The following is a 21225-nucleotide window of genomic DNA, read 5'->3' as shown; positions in this document are numbered from 1 at the left end:
TATCCCAGAACGTTGTGCATAGTCAGGTAAGAAATTGTGGGGTCCTCGCAGAGTTACCTGTACGATTTATCGCCAGAAGCAAAGTTCCTGATAGCTTGAGCGTAGTCAATACTGAGATTATTCAAAAGAAGATCTGCAGGTCACATGCCAGAAAAGGATAGTGTTGCTAATATACTGATTTTTATTAAAGAATGTGTGCAAAGAAGATCCTAGGAACCATCGATCACAAAGTCTGACATCAGTCACGGTTGTTTCCGGGGGTTATCAGAGGTAAGATTTGCATGCAATTGGAGAGGTAAAGACTGATCAGGTGAAGTTAACATAAATTTTATTTCTTGGAAATCCGGCCTGACAAAGTTGGTAGATTTTATTTGTGGACATAAATAAAAACGATTCTTGAAAACATAGTGGTAGCAGTGGTATACATTGAGTTTCGTGCAAACTTTAACAGGGGTCTGCATTTGGAGATTGCTTAGTGAAGTGAGATCACGTGGACTTCAGGAGAGCGTGCCAACTTGGAAGAAAACTAGCTTGACAGTAATAGACACAGGGTGATATGGAGGGTTGTTCTGCGGACTGGAATCTGTGAGGAAAGATTAAGAATGGATAGGTGCTTTAATTTTTATTTACATCAACAATTTGGATGATAATTGAGGAGGCTTGTTTAACTAGTTTGCAAATGACATTTGGCAGTGAAGAAGGTTATCAAAGATACAAAGAGACCTTGAGCGTTTGGGCTCATGAGCCGAAATTGGATCAATGTGACGTGTTGTATTTTGGTGAAACAAACAAGGACAATGGATATACAGTCACCATTAGTGTTACGGAACGGGGTTAAAACCCCCTGCTAATTCAAACCAGCAGCACAGAAACGATGCACCCCATAATGTAATCTATTAAAGTTCAAGAAGCAATGAACAATCCCACAGGTCAAAATTTAAATTAAAGTTAACAACATTATTCGTTCATAATAAAATCAAAACTATTTACAAGTCCTTTCTCCTAAGACTATATTTTTACCCTCCCAATCTACAAAACTAGTCTGATAAAAAAAGCTTTTGATAAAAATTTAACAAAAAAATTCAAGTTTCAAAACCAGTCAGCTTTCTCTACTCTCCTGTGTAGACTGCCCTCTGTAAGGTCGGTTTCGATGTTGTCCTGTGCAAACCCCCTTCCATACATCGTTACCTTTCTGAGAGCTCTTCAATGAGCAGTCTGCTTGTGTTGGTATTTTAGCAGTTCCCTCTTTAGCTATTCAAAATTGCTGGATTTGTAACCCACTTTTTATGGAATGTTTCATTGGTTTTAATATTATCAAAATACTAAATTCAAATTTGATGGGAATTTGGTATTTGGGACATTACTGAAACCGATTGGCCGAATTTGAATTTATTTTTTGTTTCATGGCAACTTATCTGCAGATATTAGTTTCAATAAAGTGGTGCATTCTTACATTATTCAGGACTCTGCGCTTTGTCCGTCCTTGATCGCTTTTCAACTCTCTTAAAGGTACACCATCTCTACACGTACATAACACTCCTACTCTCCTCTCTCAACCCCATCATTCTTTCTTCTCCCCGATAATCTCACTGTCCATACCCAACTCTATCTCGGCCAGTCCCTCTTTCTCTGCACTCCTTAACGTTCCCTCGCGCTCGTTCCCTTCTCTGTCCACTCTACTCTCTCTCCTTGACTCTCTATACCCAATCCCTCCTCCCCTCTTTCTCTCTCGTTTAGCTCCTCTCTCACAATCTCTTCCGCCCTACCCCCTTCTCTATGCCCCCTCTCTCCACCTCGCTATCTCGGTCTCGTCACTCCCTTTTAGCCTCTCTCTCCGCCTCGCGTTTCTCTCTCTCACTCACTCTCTCCCCACTCTCTGCAACCGACTCTCTCTCCCTCCATACTCTCACTCACATTCTGTCTCCCTCTTCCGATCTCTGCCTCTCTCAATCTCTTCCCTCTTATTCTCCATTCCCTCTGTCACTGACGCTCCCACTGTCTCTCCCTTTCTCTTTGTCTCTCCCCATTTCTCTCTTTGTCTCGCCCCATTTCTCTCTCTGTCTCTCCACCTCTCCCTCCTGTCTTCCATCCCTCTCTCTCTCCGCCTCGCTATCTCTCTAATTCCTCTTTAATCCCAGTGTCTCTCTCCCCTTCCTCTCTCACTCTCTCGCCGCTCTCCCTCTCTCACTCCTTGTCTGTCTCTCCCCTTTCTCCCGCCAACCTCTTTCTTTCTAAATCTATCATTCCTCCCCTCTCTCTCCCCCTTTGGTTCTCTTCCTGTTTCTCACCAGTCTCTTTATCAACCCACACTCTTTCCTCCACTCTATCTCTCTTACTTTTCCAAACTCCCAATCTCCCTTACCACCACTCTATCTCTCTCTCCCTATCTCTCTTGTTCTTCCCCCTCCCTCTCACTCTTCCATACTTCCTACCTCACTCTCCCCTCAGAATACGTCTCCTCCCCTCTCTCTGCCTGTCTTATTTCTAGCCACCTTTACTTTATCTCCTACACGATTTCAGTCTTTCCTCCCTCCCTCCTTTCGCCTTTCTCGGAAACACTCCATCTCTATCTGTCCCGCCCATCATCCACTCCATCTCTCAGTCCTCTTCCGACATCTCCCTTTGACTCCATCTCTCCCTGCCCCTCACTCCACTTCCCTCTCGATAAACAACCCATTATATGTCTTTCTACCCGAACTTCTCTCTTCCCACTCCATATCTCTCTAGCCCCTCCTCCTGACTACATCTCCACCTCACCGACTTCCATCAAATCACTCTCCCCCCTCTCCCCATCTCTCGCTCTCTCCCTTCCTTCCGTCAGTCTCACTCCCTTCCCCTCTGTCTCCCCACCCTCTCGCAATGTCACCCCTCCCTCTCAATGTCTCACTCACATCCCCACTCTCAATACCAACTCTCTCTCTACTTCACTCTCTCTTTCCTCTCGCACTTTCCCAATCCCTCTTCATCTCTATCTCGCTCTCCCATGCATTCACCACTCTCTGACCCCCTTCTGACATTCTCTCCCCGCCCTCTCCCTTCACCCTCTCTTCTCCTCTCCCACTTCCTATCTCTCTGTGTCGCTTCTCACACTAGCTCTCTCCACATTCCTTCAAATCAAAGTCTCTCCCCCAACCTCTCTCTCCCTAACTCTCTCTTGCTTTACCAATCCCTCTTTCTCCCACCATCCCACTCTATTTCTCTCCATTTCAACTCTCAATCTCCCTGTCTTCCTTCCCTCTCTGTCAACCTCCCTCTCTGTCCCCCACTCTCTCTCTCCACTCCCTCTCTTCCCGTCACTGTCGTTTAAAGACCACACTCTTTCACACTCCTCTGGCTTTCCGTCACTAGCTAACTCGCGCTCTCTATATGCGAACTCCCTTTACCCCTCCCTCTACCCTTCTTTCTCTCACCGGCTCCCAGGCCTTCGCTTTTCCCCTCTCAGGCTCACTCCCTACATTTTTCTCTGTCTCACACCTTCCATCTCCCTCTCTCTCAAACTTCATCTCGCTCTCCTTCATCTATGTCTGTCCCCCTGCCACCTCTCTCCTTCTCCATCTCTCTGTACCCCTTCTTCTCTGTCTGCGCTTCTTTCTCACTCTCTGCTTTCCTCACTCTCTCTACCCCTTTGTCTCGGTACCATTGCAACACGTCTCCCTCTCCCCTTCATCCCTCTCCCCATCCCCTTTCTCTCCCTTCCTCTTTCCCTCCGCTCGCTTCTCACTCTCCCGATGCCCTTACGATTTCTGTTTCACTCTTTCCTCACGCTCTGCTCTTCCTAACTCCAGTCTCTCGCCACGCTTGTCTCCACCCTTCCTCTCTTCCTATTCCCCTGTCTCTCACTCTCTCCAGATCCCACTGTCTTTCTTTTCCTTCCCTCTCTCTACGCCCCTCCTTCTCTCTCTGCACCTCTCCCACTCCCTCTATTTTCTCACGGTCGCTACCCGCTCCCTCTCTCTCGCCCGTCTCCTTTCCATATCTCCCTCCCTCTCACCTGTCCTCTGTCTTCCCACTCTCTCTCCCTTTTTTCTCTCTTGTCCTCTCTTTCTCTCCTCATCTCTCTCATCCTCCTTTCTCTCTGGCCCCCCGCTCTACTCTGTCCCAAATTCTGACTGTCTGCCCTCATTCCCTCTCTGTGCCTACTCTCTAATTTTCTTCACTCTCCCTCTCTCTCTCTTTCACCCTCCCTCTCCCTCTCACACAATCCCACTCTTTATCCCAATATAATCTCTCTCCTTCCCGTCTCTCTTTCTCTCTGACTCCTACACAACCAATATCTCTATCTCGCCCCTCTCCTCTCTCCGCGCCATGGTTCTATCAATCACTCTTACGTCTCTCTGTCTCACTATCCCCCTCTCTCTCTCTGACTCTCCTTCTCTCTTTGTCTTCCTCTTTCCCTCCCTTCCCATCCCTCTCGCACCACCCCTTCTCTGTCTCTGATATTCTCCCTCCGTCCGACTCTCTCCCCCTTCCTCTCCCTCTGCTTGACTCACTCTCTCCCTCTCTGTGACACTCTCTCTCTCCCTCCCTCTGACTGTCTCTCTCATGCTGTCACTGTCTCTGAAACCCTTCCCTCTACCTCTCTCATTTCCTTGGTATCTCCCTCTATCTGCCACTTTCTCTCTCCCTTGTTTCCCTTTCCCTCTGACAAAATAGCATTCCCTCCCTCCTTCTCAATCTGAAACACTGTTTCTCGCTTGTTATTCTCTCTTTCTCTGAGTAACAGACGGGAGATGGCGGGAGAAGCTGAGCTGATCTGGGTGGGTCGATGGAGGATAGAAAGACGTGCGTAGTGGGAGGAGGGAAAGATGAGGGAGAGAAAGAAAGGAAGGAACACGTCAGCGGCAGCAGGAGAAAAGAGACTGAAAGGGGGAGGGGAGAGAAAGAGATAGTGTGCAGTAAGAGAGGGAGAGAAATGAGGAGACAAAGAGTACGAGAAAAAAACATGGGGGAGCGTGCAAGAGAAGGAAGGAGGAGGGAGGAGTTGAGAGTGGGAGATGGAGAGACAGAAAGACATCGAGAAACGGATGTAGCTTTTTAGCGATGGGGGAATATTATAGAGACGAATTCTGCCGAAGATTAAATCTCACTGTGGGAAACAGAATTGAAAGCAAGGACATAACTGCATCGTAACCACTGAGTTCAGTCCCCGGTCCCCAACCCTGCCCTGATGACCTGGGCCTAAGGCTTTCTATGTCCAGCAGAGTTTCTTCAACTCCAACAACCATATTGTCCAGTTTTCTGCTCGGCACTTTTCTATTTTATATTATTATTGTTCACAAATTGAAGTCATCGATACAGTCAGTGGAACGGTATCTATTCCCACCCGACCCCCGATTTGAAACTATGTCCCTGTAACTATGAACTATGCCCCTGTAACCCCACCATCATAACCCCCACTACCGCCAACCTGTGGGAAAAGGTTAGCCAAATAAGCACTACCATCAGGTTGTTATCATAATGACAGGCGACTTCATTGCTGAAACATTGAACTGAGATGAGAAAATCCCGGATGGATTCATGAATGTGTGATTTTCACTGATGGAAGAATTTGGTTTAGAGGATATTTCAGCATATCTTTGAGCTGTTGTCTGAACTTAGTCTGGATCACGGCATAAATTGCGGTATTTGTGCAGCAACTGAGGAGCTGCAGCATGAAGCCCAATTCCTGTACATAGAAATCTAGAGACACAGACCTAAACCCAAATTCATGCATCCGCCTCCATATAGAATACACCATTAACGTCGACCACAGCAGGATAAAATTGGCTGAGACCACAAAAAGTAAAATGATGGACTTTCTTCGGTTTCTCATTTCCGTGTCAGTCTGTGCATCATCATTGGTGTGAGCCCGGAGTCTCCTGCGGGCTCTGCTGGTCAGTAAAATGTATCTGACGGTGAAAACATTGAGCAACAGAATCAGGAGAAATGGGACACCCGGGGTTAGAATGTGGTGGAGGAACGCAATTGTGATCCAGACGGGGAGAAGCGAATATCGATTGTTACATGACAAAACCAGGGAATGTTGCCCAGCACATACCGAGCTGTGAGCATAAAATACCAGAAAATGTTCTTTAAACAGCTCAGCACAGTCACTGATCCTAGAACGACAGACGACGTTTGCTCACTGCAATATTTACTTTTAAGCTTCTGGCAAGAAATGGCCACAAACCGATCAAAGGTGAAAGTGACGGTGAACCAAACAGAACAGTCAATAGCTGTAAAAAGCAGGACGGCATGGATATTACACACAGGGATGGAGGACAGGAAATAGAATTGTTCCTCATAAACGATGGGAATATGTCTCAATATCAGGTCGAGGATAATGACCAGTAGGTCTGTCACTGCCATCGCCCACAGGTAACGTTTGACACATGGAGATAATCCACAATCTTTATAAAGTAGGGCGTAGATCGTCAATGCATTTACTGTAAGAAAGAAAAACAGACATTTTGTAATCACCTTGGAGGCAAAGTTATCAGTTTGATTGATGACCCGGTGAGACTTTCAAATGTGTCACTTCACTCAGAGATTTACTGAAATAATTGGAGCAAACAAAAAACAAATGGCAAGATTAGAATTCCTGACAAAAATGTGTCATGAAACACAGGAAACCATCTCTTCCTAAACACAGAGATGCGTCCATAAGAACAGATGTTTTCTCATGTATTGCCACACACTCGTTTACACAACAGTAGAATCGAGGCTAGAGTGGTGCTGGAAAAGCATAGCAGCTCAGGCAGCATATGAGGAGCAGAAAATTCGACGTTTCGGGCAAATGCGCTTCATCAGCCCTTCATTAATACCACTCTAATTTCGAATCTGATCTCCAGCATCAGCAGTCCTGACTTTCGCCCATTCAGGAGCAGACTCAGGTCAATCTTTACGGTTCCTAATGCGGAGGGTAAAAACGTTACTGTCCTGAAGATAAACGGATGTTGGTAGTTTCTGTTTTTTAGTCTCAATTGTCCTCAATCCTGTGTCGTGGACAAATGCAAACTCAAGGATAAAGTCTTCACCCCTTTAACTGCATGAGGAGACTTCGGAACAGTGTTTCCTTCTCCCTGGAACGGGTACTATTCCTTCGGGATTTTATCCGTTGTTCAAATCAGGCCGTTCACAAATTAATTAAGTAATTGAATATTCTGGAGAATGTCAGTTATGGAATGCTTCCAGGAATGTCAGATATAGAATGTTCCGGGAACGGTGGGGTATAGAATTATATGGAGAAATTTGGTTACAGAATGCTCTAGGGAATATCAGGTGGAGAATGTTTGGTACAGAATATTCCGGGGAATGTTAGTTATAGAATATTTCTGGAAATGTCGGATAGTGAATGCTTGCTAGAGAATTTTCTGGGGAATGTCAGTTATACAGTGTTCTGGAGAATGTTATGTATAAAATATTCCATACAATGTCGGTTACAGAATGTTCCGGGAAATGTTGTTTGTACAATATTGGGAATGGAATGTTCTGGCGAATGTCAGTTATAGAAAGTTGAGTGCAGAATATTGTCGGGAGTTGCAGCTACAGAATGTGGTGTATAGAATGTGCTGGGGAATGTCAGTTATACAATGTTCCTGGGAATGTCAGGCACAGAATGTGATATCCATTCATTCGTTTCTATAGTTTCAGAGTGTCGACACGGATGCCACCATTACATTTAAGCACACCACCCACCTTGTCGGTGATAGGTATTCATGTGACTTGATCAACGTGGTCTATCTCATACACTGCATGCAAGGATACCCTGATCATGGTACATTTGTGAGATTGAGCCCAGAGGCTGCAGCAAAGAATGATTGGACACTGCAGAGCAATCACAAGGCAGGAGTGTTCCCTCCCAGTCATGAAGCACTTTTACTGCGAAGGGCATTTGACCTCGGACCTTCGGGTGACTATCCTCCAAGGCGGACTTCGGGACAAGCAAAACGCAGAGTGGCTTAGTAGAGTCTGATTGCCAAGTTTGGTCCCGATGGGGATGGCCTCAACCGGGACCTTACGTTCATGCCACACTATACTGAACCCACTACACTGTACACACTCTCACCAGACACTCTCTCTCACACAGGCTCTCTCTCTCATATGCTCACATATAAGAACCCTATAGTCACACCCACACGCGCACTACCTCACAGGCACTCACTCACAGGCACCCACTCGCTTACATCTACACCGAACCACCCCCCCCCCACACACACACACACAGACACCCAGATGCACACACTCACAGGGTCTCCCCACGCACCTGCACACATATCAGTTTGTGGGGTGAATTTGTACTTGCACAATTACGTTTTCGTTTGCTCAAAACCTGCATGAATCCGTTCCTCTTACTTTTAGGTACAATCAGTCTGACCTAATATTGGGACACAGACAGGCTTTAACTTCATATCTTCAGTGCACTGTCTGGAGTGAGATATCACCTATTGTTAAAAGTTAGCACGAGATTGCAACTTCAAAAAAAGTTCTGATGTCTACATAAAGTGATAGAGTCATAGAGATGTAAAGCATGGAAAGAGACCTTTCGGTCCATCTCATCCATGCTGACCAGATATCCCAACATAATTTAGTTCCATTTGCCAGTACTTGGCCCATATCTTTCTAAACCTTTCTTGATCATAAGTCCATTCAGATGCAATTTAAATGTTGCAATTGTGCCCATGTCTACCACTTCCTATGGCAGCCCATTTCATGCTCGCATCACACTCTGTGTGAAGATGTTTCCCCTTAGGCCCCTCTTCTGTCTTTCCCCTGTCACCCTACACCTATGACCTCTCGTTCTGACTCTCCCAATCCAGGGAAACGACTTTATCTATTTATCCTCTACATGTCCCTCGTGATTTTTATAGTCCTCTAAAAGGTCACCCTCAACCTTCGACGCTCCGAGGAAACAGCCTCAGCCTCTTCAGCCTGAACACATATTTCAAATCCTCCAACTCTGACACCACCCTTGTAAATCTTTTCTGAACCATCTCGAGTTTCACAACGTCTTTCCGACAGGAAAGAGACTAGAATTGCACGCAATATTGCAAAAGTGGCTGAACAAACGTTCGACACATCTGCAACACGACCTCTCAACTCATATACTCAACATTCTGTCCTCGAAAGCAAAACATACCAAATGCCTTCTTCACTCTCCTATCTTTCATGGAACGATGAACCCGAACTTCAAGGTCTCTTTGTTCAATAGCACTCCCTAAGACGTGACAGTTAAGTGTATAAATCCTGATAAAGTTTGCTTTCGCAAAATTAAACACCTGGGATTTATTTAAATTGAACTCCGTCTGCCACGCCTCAGCCCAATGGCCCATCTGATAATGATCACGTTAGAATGAATGTTAACATTTGGTGTGTTCTGAAAATTCATCCTGCGTTAAAATGCATGTCAATTGTATTAATGACGAAGGGAATTGTTCCCACCATCGATCCACGTGGCACTCTACTCATCAGAGCGCTCCAGGTTGAAAAAGAAAAACCAACCGTCCGCCAACAAACTTTGTCTTGGACCTTCCATCCAGTTCTGCATCCAAGTGTCTAGTTCTCCAGACATTTCATGAGATCTCTCCTTCCTAACAAGTCTCCCATGGGGAACCTTGTCGAACTTCTTACCGAAGTTCATTTGCATCACGTCTGCCGCTCTGTCCGCATGAATCGTCTTTGTCACTTTTTTGAAAAAAAACTCAATCCAGTGCGTGAGACATAATTTCCCACGCACGAAGTCATTTTTACTATTTCCGAATCCTTTCTAAATGCGTTTGGATCCTGTCCCTCGGGATTCTCGCCAACAGTTTTGTCCACCACCGACGTCATGCCTACCAGTCTATAGTTCCCTGACTTGTCCTTACTATCTCCACACAAAGGCAGTCTTGTTAAGCTTGGAGGGGCACTATTCACTCACGAGTTACCCTTTTGTCCATAATGTATTTGTAAATACTCGTTGGGTTCTCCTTAACCCTAAGTGCAAAAGATATCTCCTGTCCATTTTTGCTCTACTGATTTCCTTCTTTGCCTTACTCCTTCTTTCTTTTATTCTTCTAAGCATTCTCTCGATCTCTCCTGCCTATACCAGACAAATGCTACTTCTTTTTAATTCACCAAAACCGTGATATATCCAGTCACCCAGAATTCTCTGCCCCTCCCATTCTTTCCTATTACGCGAACAGGAATATACTGTCTCTGGACTGTCGTTATCCCATTTCTAAATCCTTCCAAGTGAACAGCCGTCACTTCACCTGCGAACATCTGCAATCAATCAGTTTCTGGAAGTTCTTGCAGAATTCTGTCAAAATAAGATTTCCTCCAGTTTAGAGCTTCAACTGTTAGATCTGCTCTTCCCTTTTTCATCACTATTTTAAAGTAAATAGAATTATGGTCACTGGCCGTAAGGTAATCCCCTACTCACATCTGGTTCATCTACAATCTCTTATTTCCGAAGAATAGGTCACGTTTTGCACCTTCTCCAGCAGGTACATCCACATAATGACGCAGAAAATTTTCTTGTTCACTCTCAACAAATTCTTCTCCATCTAAATGCTTCACACGATGGCAGTGCCAGTCGATTCTTGGAAATTTATAATCCTTACCATAAACGCACGATTATTCTTGAAGATAACTGAAATCACCTTACAAATTTGCTTCTCAATTTCCCGCTTACTATTAGGGAGTCGATAATTCACTCCCAATAAGGTGATCATCACTTTCTTATTTCTCAGTTCCGTCTAAGTAACTTCACTGGATCATTTCTGGCAATATCATCAGTACAGCTATAATGCTAAACCTTATCAAATACGCCACTCCCTGTCCGCTCTTGACTCCCTTTCTATCCTTTATATCACATTTGTATCCTGGAGCATGAAGGTGGGAGTCGTGTCCATACCTGAGCTACATTTCTGTAATTGCTATAAAATCCCAGTCCCATGTCCCTAACCATGCACTGAATTCATCCGGCTTCTCAGGTAGGTCTCTTGCATTGAAATAAAGTCAGATTAATTTATTAGTCCTACTTTGTTTTCTGCTTTGTTGCTGCCTCTCCTGAGTATTTGGCTCGTTTCGTTTCTCACCGGCATCAGTCTCAGTTTGATCACTTTCCTCAGTATCTCCCTTAGTCTCACCACCACACCCCCTTTCTATTTTAAATACTCCCGAGCAGCTCTCGCAAATCTCCCTGCCAGTATATTAGTTCCCTAGTTCAGCTGCAGTCCATCCATCTTGTAAAGGTCACTTCTATCCCTGAAGCGATTCCAGTAATCCAAAAATGTGAATACTTCTTCCCTACACCATCTCTTTAGCCATGCATTCATCTGCCCTTTCATTCGATTCCTACCCTCACTACCTCATCGCACCGGGAGTAATCCAGCTACCACGACCCTCTCGGACCTCTTTCTAAATTCCTGCCAAACATTTTATGCTCTCTTCAGAATTTCATCGCTTTGTCTTCCTACGTCATTGGTACCTCCTCCTAGTATCTCTCCACTTTGAGACCATTCCACATCCTCTCTGAGACATCCTTGATCCTGACAACAGGGAGGTGACACACCATTCTGATTTTTCGCCGCTGGCCACAGAAACGTCTATCTGTGCCTCCTGTTATACAGCCCCCTGACATAATCGATCGCTTGGAACCTAACGGAACACTCATTACATTAGTGTCTGTATTAATACCAGCAACTTCGTACATTCCCCTGAAAGTCCATCAATACCTATATTTTGAGAAACAGCTTACTTGTTATTAATGGGAATAACCACAGAAGACCACTCTACTGCCACCTACATCTCCTACCTTTCCTGGAACCCACCCATCTGCCTGACAGCATGTGCGGCTTTCTCCCTTCCTATAACTGCCATCTGTCACATCCCCTCGCTCTTGTAAATTGCGTCTACCGGACGCTCCAACTGATCCTTTCCTTCTATCAGGATTCTCAACCAATGACATCTCTTGCAGTTATGATCCTCAGTAACACCTAAACCCTCCTGAAACTTTCACATCCAATAAGAAGTATGAAGGAACCGAAACTACAATGGTCATTCTAAAAGTTGAAAGATTTAATTTGCATTCATTCGATATTACATTCCGTGACACTGCAATCCTGGTGCTAGAAAGTCTGTATCTTATGATTCTGCTCCACAACAAACTGATGAAGAAGCAGCGTTTCGAAGGCTTGTGCTTCCAAAATAAATTGTTGAACTATATCCTGTTATTGTGTGATTTTTAACATTGTCCACCCCAATCTAACACCAGCACCTTCAAATCAAAAATATCCACACAGTTTGTCATTCTCCTTTCCATACACTTTAAGTAATTTTGTTTTGATTATCAACACGTTAAATTTAGCAGATTATAGAAACGTGTTGACTTGATCCAGAACTGATCCTGACTCCGTCTGAGACCTATGTCACATCTGTTGGTGTGACCAGTGGAGTGCTGGGACTAGAAATGGAAACAGGAACAGGAAGGGAACGATCGACTGTTGAGCTTAACGTCAGTGATGGATAAGTTATCTGAGGGCATTCTGATGGTTAGGATTCATATGCCTTTGGAAAAGCAAGGACTGATTAGAAGCAGTCAGCATGGGTTGGGCTGTGGAAAGCATATGTCATTAAATTGATTTAGTTTTTTGAAGGGGTGACAAAGAAGATTTCTGAAAGCACTTTGGCAGACATTGTCTAAGTGAACGTCAGCAAAGTGTTCTTAAGATTCCGATTGGTAATCAGACTAGAAACGATCGGTCACATTGGATGCAGGGGAGCGAGGTAATCGGATTCAAAATTGGCTTCAAGGAAGAGGGTCGTTCTTCTCAATGGAGGCCTGTGACCAGGGGTATTCTGCAGGAATCAGTACAGAGTTCACTGCATTTCATGTTTCATGTCAACTATGTGAACATGAATATCGGAGGCATGGTTAGTAAATGATCAGATTACATCAAAATGGTGGTGTAGTGGACAGTGAAGATGATTACCTCAGTGTAGAGCGGAACGACAATCACATGGGCCAATGTGACAAGGAGTGGCAGTTGAAGTTTATTTTCGATAAATATGTGGATTTATATTTTTGAAAGGCAAATTAGAGCTGGAATTATACACTGAATGCTATGGACATGAGGAGTGTTGCTGAATAAATAGAAGATGGCTGCAGGTGTACAGTTCCCTGCAAGTAGAGTCGCAGGTCGAGAGAGTAGTGATGAACGCATTTGGGATACTTGCTCTAATTGGTGAGAGTACTGACTATATGAATTGCTACGGCATATTGCACCTGTATAGGACGTTCGTGAAGCCACTTTAAGAATATTGCATACAATTAGGCTGCCTCTTCTAAAAGAACAATGTTGTCATACTTGACAGGGGGCAGAGAAGATTGAAAAGAATGTTCAAGAACAGGAGGGTTTGAGCTACAGGGAGAAGCTGAATAGGCAGAGGATTGGCCCCTGGAGTATCTAAGGCAGAGGAGTGACGTTATAAAGATTTATAAAGTCTTGACAACAAGTTTTGTTTCCCAAGAAAGTGGAGTCCAAAACCGTATGCCATAGGTTGAAGCTGAGCACGGAAAGATTTAGAAAATATATTCGAGAAACTTTTTTCACGTCGAAAGTTGTGCTTGTACGGAAAGTGCTGTCAGAGGAAACAGTGAAGGTTGACCCAGTTACACTTGGAAAAATGATTACGACAAATGCCCCACACCTCTCTCGGCGCCATGTTCACAAGCCTCATTCCTGGAGAAAGGTTTTTGACCGAAACTTCGATTCTCCCATTGCTCTGATGCTGCTTGGCCTGCTGTGTCTTTTTCAGCACCACACTCTCGACTCTTATCTCCAGCATCTGCTGTCCTCACTTTCTTCTATCTATTCGTCATGCACAGGTTGGACGAAAGGATCTGCTTCCGTGTTGGATGCAGTTCTGATTCTATAAGAGGGTTACAGTGAAGTTCGAAAAGAACCATTGGAATGCAGTTCTCTTCCCGAGATGTTTATCTTGCCTTTGTGCTAAGAATGATTTAAAACTGCATAAGTGAAGTATTTGACATGCAAGTGAATCGCGGATTCACACAAGAAAGTTGGCTGAGCGCACCATCTGGTCAGCCTAAGTGCCGAGTTGAAAAGGCTGAAAGTGTCAAGTGACCCACTCCTGCTCCTCTGTGAGGATCAGTTCTGGATCAAGTCAACACGTTTCTATAATCTGCTAAATTTAACGTGTTGATAATCAAAACAAAATGTGACTGGTGAAATTACTCAGCATAAAGCAAAACACCATTTATTTAAATACCACAGATGAAATGCAAACAAATAAATAGTATTTTCGATGAAGGCATCTCGATTGGAAAACATAATAGAATACCAGATACAGTGTCTATCACGAATTAAAACTTCCAATCAAGGTACCTCCCCCAAACACACCACTTGGCAAAAAGGAAAACTCAGACACGTATTCTCAAAAAGAGTTCTTCAATCCAGGAGGAAAAATTTCAACAGAAAATTCAGAGAGAGTAGCAGCCAGGAGGTATTCACAGATAATGGAGCAGAAGCTGCAGAGAGAGACTGCTCCACGTTTTTCTTTGCATCTCCAGTGTTCTTGGTGCACACATGGACTTTAACGTGGTTTCCTGGCTGTAAGGAGGGAAGCAATACTTTTTGTGTGAATCCTCTAGGAGATATCTCCGCCGAGAAAACAGACTGGTGCTCTCCATGTCGATGAGAAGCCGGTGGGAATGGCTAACTGTTTCAGAATGAAGTTATTGTGGCTGCTGTCAGGACTGTGTAAATACATGATGCTCATTGCAGATTGACACACACCGAGTGCATATTAATGTGGGGAGAGTTTACTCAGAGCCTCTACCTCTCTCAATAACCATGGAGCTCACAGAGCTACATGATTTTAGGAAATCCGAATTAAACTGATGAATGAGACTCTAAATGCAAATCATGATAGTATTGTTCATGCTGATCTTGTCAAGTGCACGTTCTGTGCAGTGAAACTATGTGCGTTACTTTGTTCAAATTTCAACTCACCCTATGACCTGTATATTTTTGCTGACCATGATCTTCCTATCCTGCTCACAAGCAATGTACTTTTATCACGGTATTCGGGTACATGTGACAATAAATCAAATCAATCATCCTCAGTTTGGAATTGAAATTCTTATCGTATCAATGTCTCTTTTGGAAATACATGATCCTCAGCAACACTCAACATTCAATGTAACCATCTCTTCTTCTCTCACAGGGCTACAGGTTAAGCTTTCAGTTTCTTTCCTCTCTCCTCGTGGCACGAATATCAGTGACGATGACAAGGAGATCACTCCCTTCAAACGTGATCAAAAATAAAGTGTTCGCCACTTGGGATTCATGACAGGCAGGTAACAAGCAATCCGCAATCACGATGAGCGACGAGCCACGCTCAGCTGTCCCTAGTCACCATACACTCAGATGACAAGAACTACACCCAGGCAGGGGTCGATGCGTCTGCAAAGAAATTGCTCATCTCGACAAATATATGCACAACCATTGTAACAGGCACACGAGCGACAAATCTTTGCACAAAACTTGAAGTCAAATCTGTGTGCATGCCCCAAATAAACGCTCATCAAGGTCCAACAATTGCAGGCAGATCGTCTTACGTATGTACTTCAACCATCTTACAATGAAGGACAACATACCACATAATGTAAGGTTTGTGAAGGTTTGTAGCTCATGTTGACGTTTTGGGGGTAGGATTGCTTGCTGAGCTGTAGGTTTGATATCCAGACGTTTCATTACCTGGCTATGTAACATAATCAGTGGCGAATTCCAAGTGAAGCGAAGCTGTTGTCGCCTGCTTTCTATTTATGTCTTTCTCCTGAATGGGATTCCTGTGGCTTGTGGTGATGTCGTTTCCTGCTCGCTTTCTGAGGAGTTGACAGATGGCATCTAGATCGATGTGTTTGTTTATGGCGTTGTGGTTGGAGTGCTAGGCCTCCAGGAATTCTCTGTCATGTCTTTGCTTAGCCTGTCCCATGATAGATGTGTTGTCCCAGTCGAAATGGTGATTTTTTTTCATCCGTGTGTGGCTATTCAAGAAGAATGGATACTCAAAAAATACAGTGCGCAGATTCCTCAAGAACAAACCACGGCAAGCAGACAAAGATCAGCCAGAAACCCTAACCACCTCACCATATATCAAAGAAGTTTCAGAAATGACAGCCAGACTACTAAGACCCGTCAGAATCTTTGTAGCACACAAACCCACCAACGCTCTCAAACAAAAATGAACAAACTTAAAAGACCCAGTACAACCCGTGGACAAAACCAACGTCATCTACAAAATTCCATGCAAGGACTGCCACAAACACTACGTAGGACAAACAGGAACAAAGTTAGCCACCAGGCTACACGACCACCAGTTAGCCACAAAACCCACGATCCTCTCTCCCTCGTAGCACTACACACGGTTGAAAAAAAAACACCATTTCGAACGGGACAACACATCTGTCCTGGGACAGGCTAAGCAAAGACGTGCCAGAGAATTCCTAGAGGCCTGGCACTCCAGCCACAACGCCATAAACAAACACATAGATCTAGGTACCATCTATCATTCCCTCAAAAAACGAACAGGAAATGACATCATCACAAACCCCAGGAACCCCATCCAGGAGAAAGATATAAATAGAAAGCAGGAGACAACAGCTTCGCTTCACTTCGAGGTCGCCACTGATGATGTCACCTAACCAGGTAATGAAACGTCTGGATATCAAACCTACAGCTCAGCAAACAGATGTATGCCCTATACTACATAATGCACCAAATACTTCCAACCCGATCTGTACGGTTTTTTGATGACTCATGACTCATGCATGTCCTTTTGAACAACCCTTTCGAACCTCGCACCATTTAATCAATCCGAAATGAGAAGGATACTATCTGCTGCTCACAACCAAATCAGGCATCTGCCTTTCAAATTGCTGCGGCGCCAACACTGATACATGTGATATCCAATGAGTAACTGCTCTCAGTCCTGACCAGGGTGCTGTTATCTGTAGTTTCCCCATTAAATAATTCTCACTTCCTTTCGTATGTTCCCCCTTACGCACTGGCTTTCTCTCAACTGTAGGCAACCATGTGAACGTATTCTGTCAATTCAAATGCAGCACTCCTACTGCTTTTCATTTGTTGATGATGCAACGACGACAAACTCCACGGGTTTCTGAAAGTTGATTTACCTTTTGTGTCGTTAAGCTGACTCTGTCTGCCATGTTATATGCTGATTCCCCATGTGTCTGTTTTTCATTTTGCTTCGAAAATATTCTAATATTTTGCTCATAATTAACACCAAGCTGCCCAATATTTAGTTTTGTTCAGCTTTCCCACCCATTCCCCTTTAAAATATTTCAGGATACAATATCTTCTTTACAATTTTCTGGAACCCGAATTTCCAGATTCTACAGCTAGTTGAAGGATGTTCCACAATTCTTTCTTACATCATTAAAAACAAACATTTGGATAAGTCCAGAAATCTGAAAATTTTGGAGGGATAAAGGCCAAATACAGGCAGGTTCGTTTAGGATTATGGTTATTATGAACTGATTGGATTAAAGCGTCTGCTTCTGTGCTGTGTGAATCTATTACTCTGTCGTTAACTCTATTGCCATCTCCCTGAACACTCGGCGATGGGGTGCATGCGGTGAGTATCTTACCCAAGCTTGAATTCAATTAGTTTTTGGACAGCTTTTCTTTTGTATTTCTAATCTCACAATTTCTAATTTTCACCAGTCACTCTATAGGGTCAAACTTCTGGCAGATATTCTGTATCTTCATTTGTGGAGCTAGAACTATTGTTTTCCCGTCAGCGAGGGGCAGCAATAGACATTGTGACCGTGTGAATACATCAAAGCACTCCATCAGCAAGATAATGTCCATGATAACCACTCCTGCTCGGAAAATTCCAGGATCTCAAAAGTTGAATGAAACTGTTATTTCATGGTCGCTGACAGTACAGTCGTCTGCCTCGTCTGAGGTCACAGTTTATGCTGAAATAGAAGACACAAAGCTGTGTCATTTAAGAAACAAACCAGCTTCACAGTTTCCAACTTGTATAGTTCCAGAGAGAGACATGAATAAGTCTGTGATCAAAGTATTTAAACTGGGGGAGTGACCAAAAGAGAACTGCAACAGCAAGTAATAGATGATGGTTTACTTACGAACAGCACTGGAGCAGTAGTGAAGACTGGGAATATTGTGGCGGTAGTAGTGGACAAGTTGAGTGATGCAGGGAATATGGAGAAATAAATCAACTCAGGTTCAAATTGGCCACGGTGATTATGAACATTTTTGTTCCTCTCCAGGCACTTGTAAGTGAAGGAAATGCATCATATGGAATTGGCATTGACTTTGTGATTTGAAGCGAATACAATAGCTTACTTTTTTGCCAAATATAGAGAATAGACATAATGATCGCTTTAAAAATGATTTACAGAATTGATACATGCAATGAGACAGACATACCTGGAACACCAACAATAGCGAGGATGGGATAGTAACCTGCCTGAATAATCATCAGTACACATTCTATCCGAAAAGATAACCATAACCAATCTTAGAAATACAGTGAAGACCCCAGGATAAACTCCTGACCATTGTTGGAACATTCCAGTCTAATGTTATCAGATTATGGTCCATTTTGGAACACTCCAGTCTAGTTCTCAGATTCTGATCTCTCCCACTCTCTGGAGTTGCTGATCACAATCGTGTTGATGATGCTACTGCTGCTGATACTATGGGATAACACATTGAAACAAACCACCTTTTCATAAAAAAGGTAAGTACTCTCGTGACACAGTTCGGTTCCATTGAGACTGAAATCAACCACAGTCACTGAACAAACAGTTCCAGTTAACCCTTTTCACAATAACCATTATAATGTAACCTGATCTGTGTGGGATGATAACATCGTCTGCTATTGGTCTTATTGCCCTTTTCCATTTATTTTAGCAAATGTTTGAGCGAATGGAGAAAGGTGATGCTTTCTCTTCACAGGCTGAATTCTTCTGCTGCGTGATCCACATGCATTGATCCATGTAATTGTATTCCTAAAGGCCAATTGAAATGCTGTCACTATACTGAAATCTCCTCTATCACAACAGCTGTCAATCTAAAAACTGCCTCTTGGCACAACTACCCTGAACACGTATAAAAATACACAAGTGTGAATGTCTCTGAACTTCCCTCATACTGCTTCATTAAGGCAACATTGACTCTTTAACACAATGGATTTTCATCATTTGCCTGTAAAGCTGTAAACATCATATTGCACGGTTTGCATATACTTTGCTCAGATTTTCTGACCTTCGACCAGAAGTAAATTTTACATTTGCAATGACCTAGTTCATGAGGATTTAAGAGTCACAGCCAGAATATGTGTGTCATTGGTTTAGGGACAGAAAGGAATAGGAGATAGTGGCTGTGGAGAATGGAAAGTGATAAAGTGCCTTCTCACAGTCACCAATATCTTTTTGATAGACAGAATCAAATAAAATACAGGGAGAGAACAGAACAAACTTGGAACAAGGAATGGCGCGTGGAAGTGTAAACAAATCAGGTTAATTTGAAATAGAATGTAGGAAAATGATTTAATGCAAACTGCTTAATGTGTTTTTGAAGATAGATAAATTTGTCTACATGTGCACAAGACCGTGAGAATGAACAGCAGAGATACAGTCACAAAAAACATGATCCATGAGATTTACAATATTTATAAAACATTAAAACATCCCTTCATTCTGTGTTGATGCCTTAACGTTCCCCTTTTCTGGGATTCCATACTGGAAACTCGCATTATTATTAAAATGTGTCTTGTAAATTCTTGCTTCTGTTATCTGAAGCTATTTCAGTTAATCCATTTTTTACCTGGTATGTTCTGTCAACAACTGCTGTTTGTCATATTATTCCAGATAAATGTTGTTGCTTCAAACACAACACTTGAACATGTTCCCCTGTTGTGCAAACACCTTCCAAAATATCACAGTACATGGGCATTGCCAAAAGGAATAGGAAGTCTGTCGAATTTTGTCAATGACCTCGTTTTTTGATATTTTATTTATTTTCTCCTTGTCTATATTCTGTCTCTTTCTTTTTCTCTTTGTACGTAATTAATTAATCTTCTAATCGTTCTCTGTATCCCAGCTCTGAAATCTCCCCCTCTCAGTTTAAACCTGTTGCTAACTCTTGGATCAGACGCGATTATACTTATTCAAATTAAAGACAAGCACAAAAGGGAGCAGCTGGCCAGTGATAACTGAAAGAGGGAACAGAGCAGGGTAGACGGTGAACCAGAAATGGTAGGAGTTGCTCGGGATAAATCAGATGCACAGCTTAAATTCATCCCAAGGAGACAAAACGTACTCAGTGGAGGACAAGATAATATGGAGTGAGAAGGGTTTCAGAGACAACAATTAACCAATTGCAAAGCATACAATCTGCTGACGATTATTAGCAATCCAGAGGATGAGGAAAACTTTCAATACCAGCGGACAATAATAAATGAAAGCAATGGGGGAAGAGGATGAAATAGTATAGCCAGCCTGTTAAGAATATTACAGAGATTTGTAAGAGGGATTTAGATAAATAACAGAGAAGAGAGGGAAGTAAAAGGAAACAAACCGTTGGAAAATGAGTCTGGAGTACTTATGCGAAATAATGAAATGGCAGAGTATTTGAATAGAAACGTCTGCATCAGGTTTTCATGGTCCAGCCTGACGGGACTTCGAGAGCGTCAGGAGGCAGAGGTGAGTTTATAGACGATGACTAAATAGAAGGTGTTGAGGAATCGCAAAGTCATGAAGGCAGATATATCACCCAGTCCGGATGGTCAACACGTTGGGTTTCTGAGGTGAAAGCTGAGGTGATCATCGAGGCATTGCTGATGATCATTCTGGAATCGATGGAGTCATGGAGAGTCCCAGAGGACTGGAAAATTGAACGAAAACACCTCAGCCCGATTAAGGAAAGTGGGACGCAGAAAACAGGATGTTACATGTATCTAAGAAATTTAAAACTGTTGTTAAGAAGTAAGAACGCCAGATATTTGACTCACACTTCATTTCTTCACAAGCGAACAAAGACATTCCGGATGAAGCATCATTTCACTTGCACCATTCACAAGTGAATTTGCACCCAATTTACAAATGTTTCTCTTTCACCTCAAATAAAAGCTGATTTGCGTTTTGCATTCTGCCTCCATGCCATTTGTTTCACGCCATCGCTC

Source organism: Chiloscyllium punctatum, chromosome 43 (genome assembly GCF_047496795.1).
Source record: "Chiloscyllium punctatum isolate Juve2018m chromosome 43, sChiPun1.3, whole genome shotgun sequence".
NCBI lineage: Eukaryota > Metazoa > Chordata > Chondrichthyes > Orectolobiformes > Hemiscylliidae > Chiloscyllium > Chiloscyllium punctatum.
Note: the sequence above shows the minus strand (reverse complement) of the source record.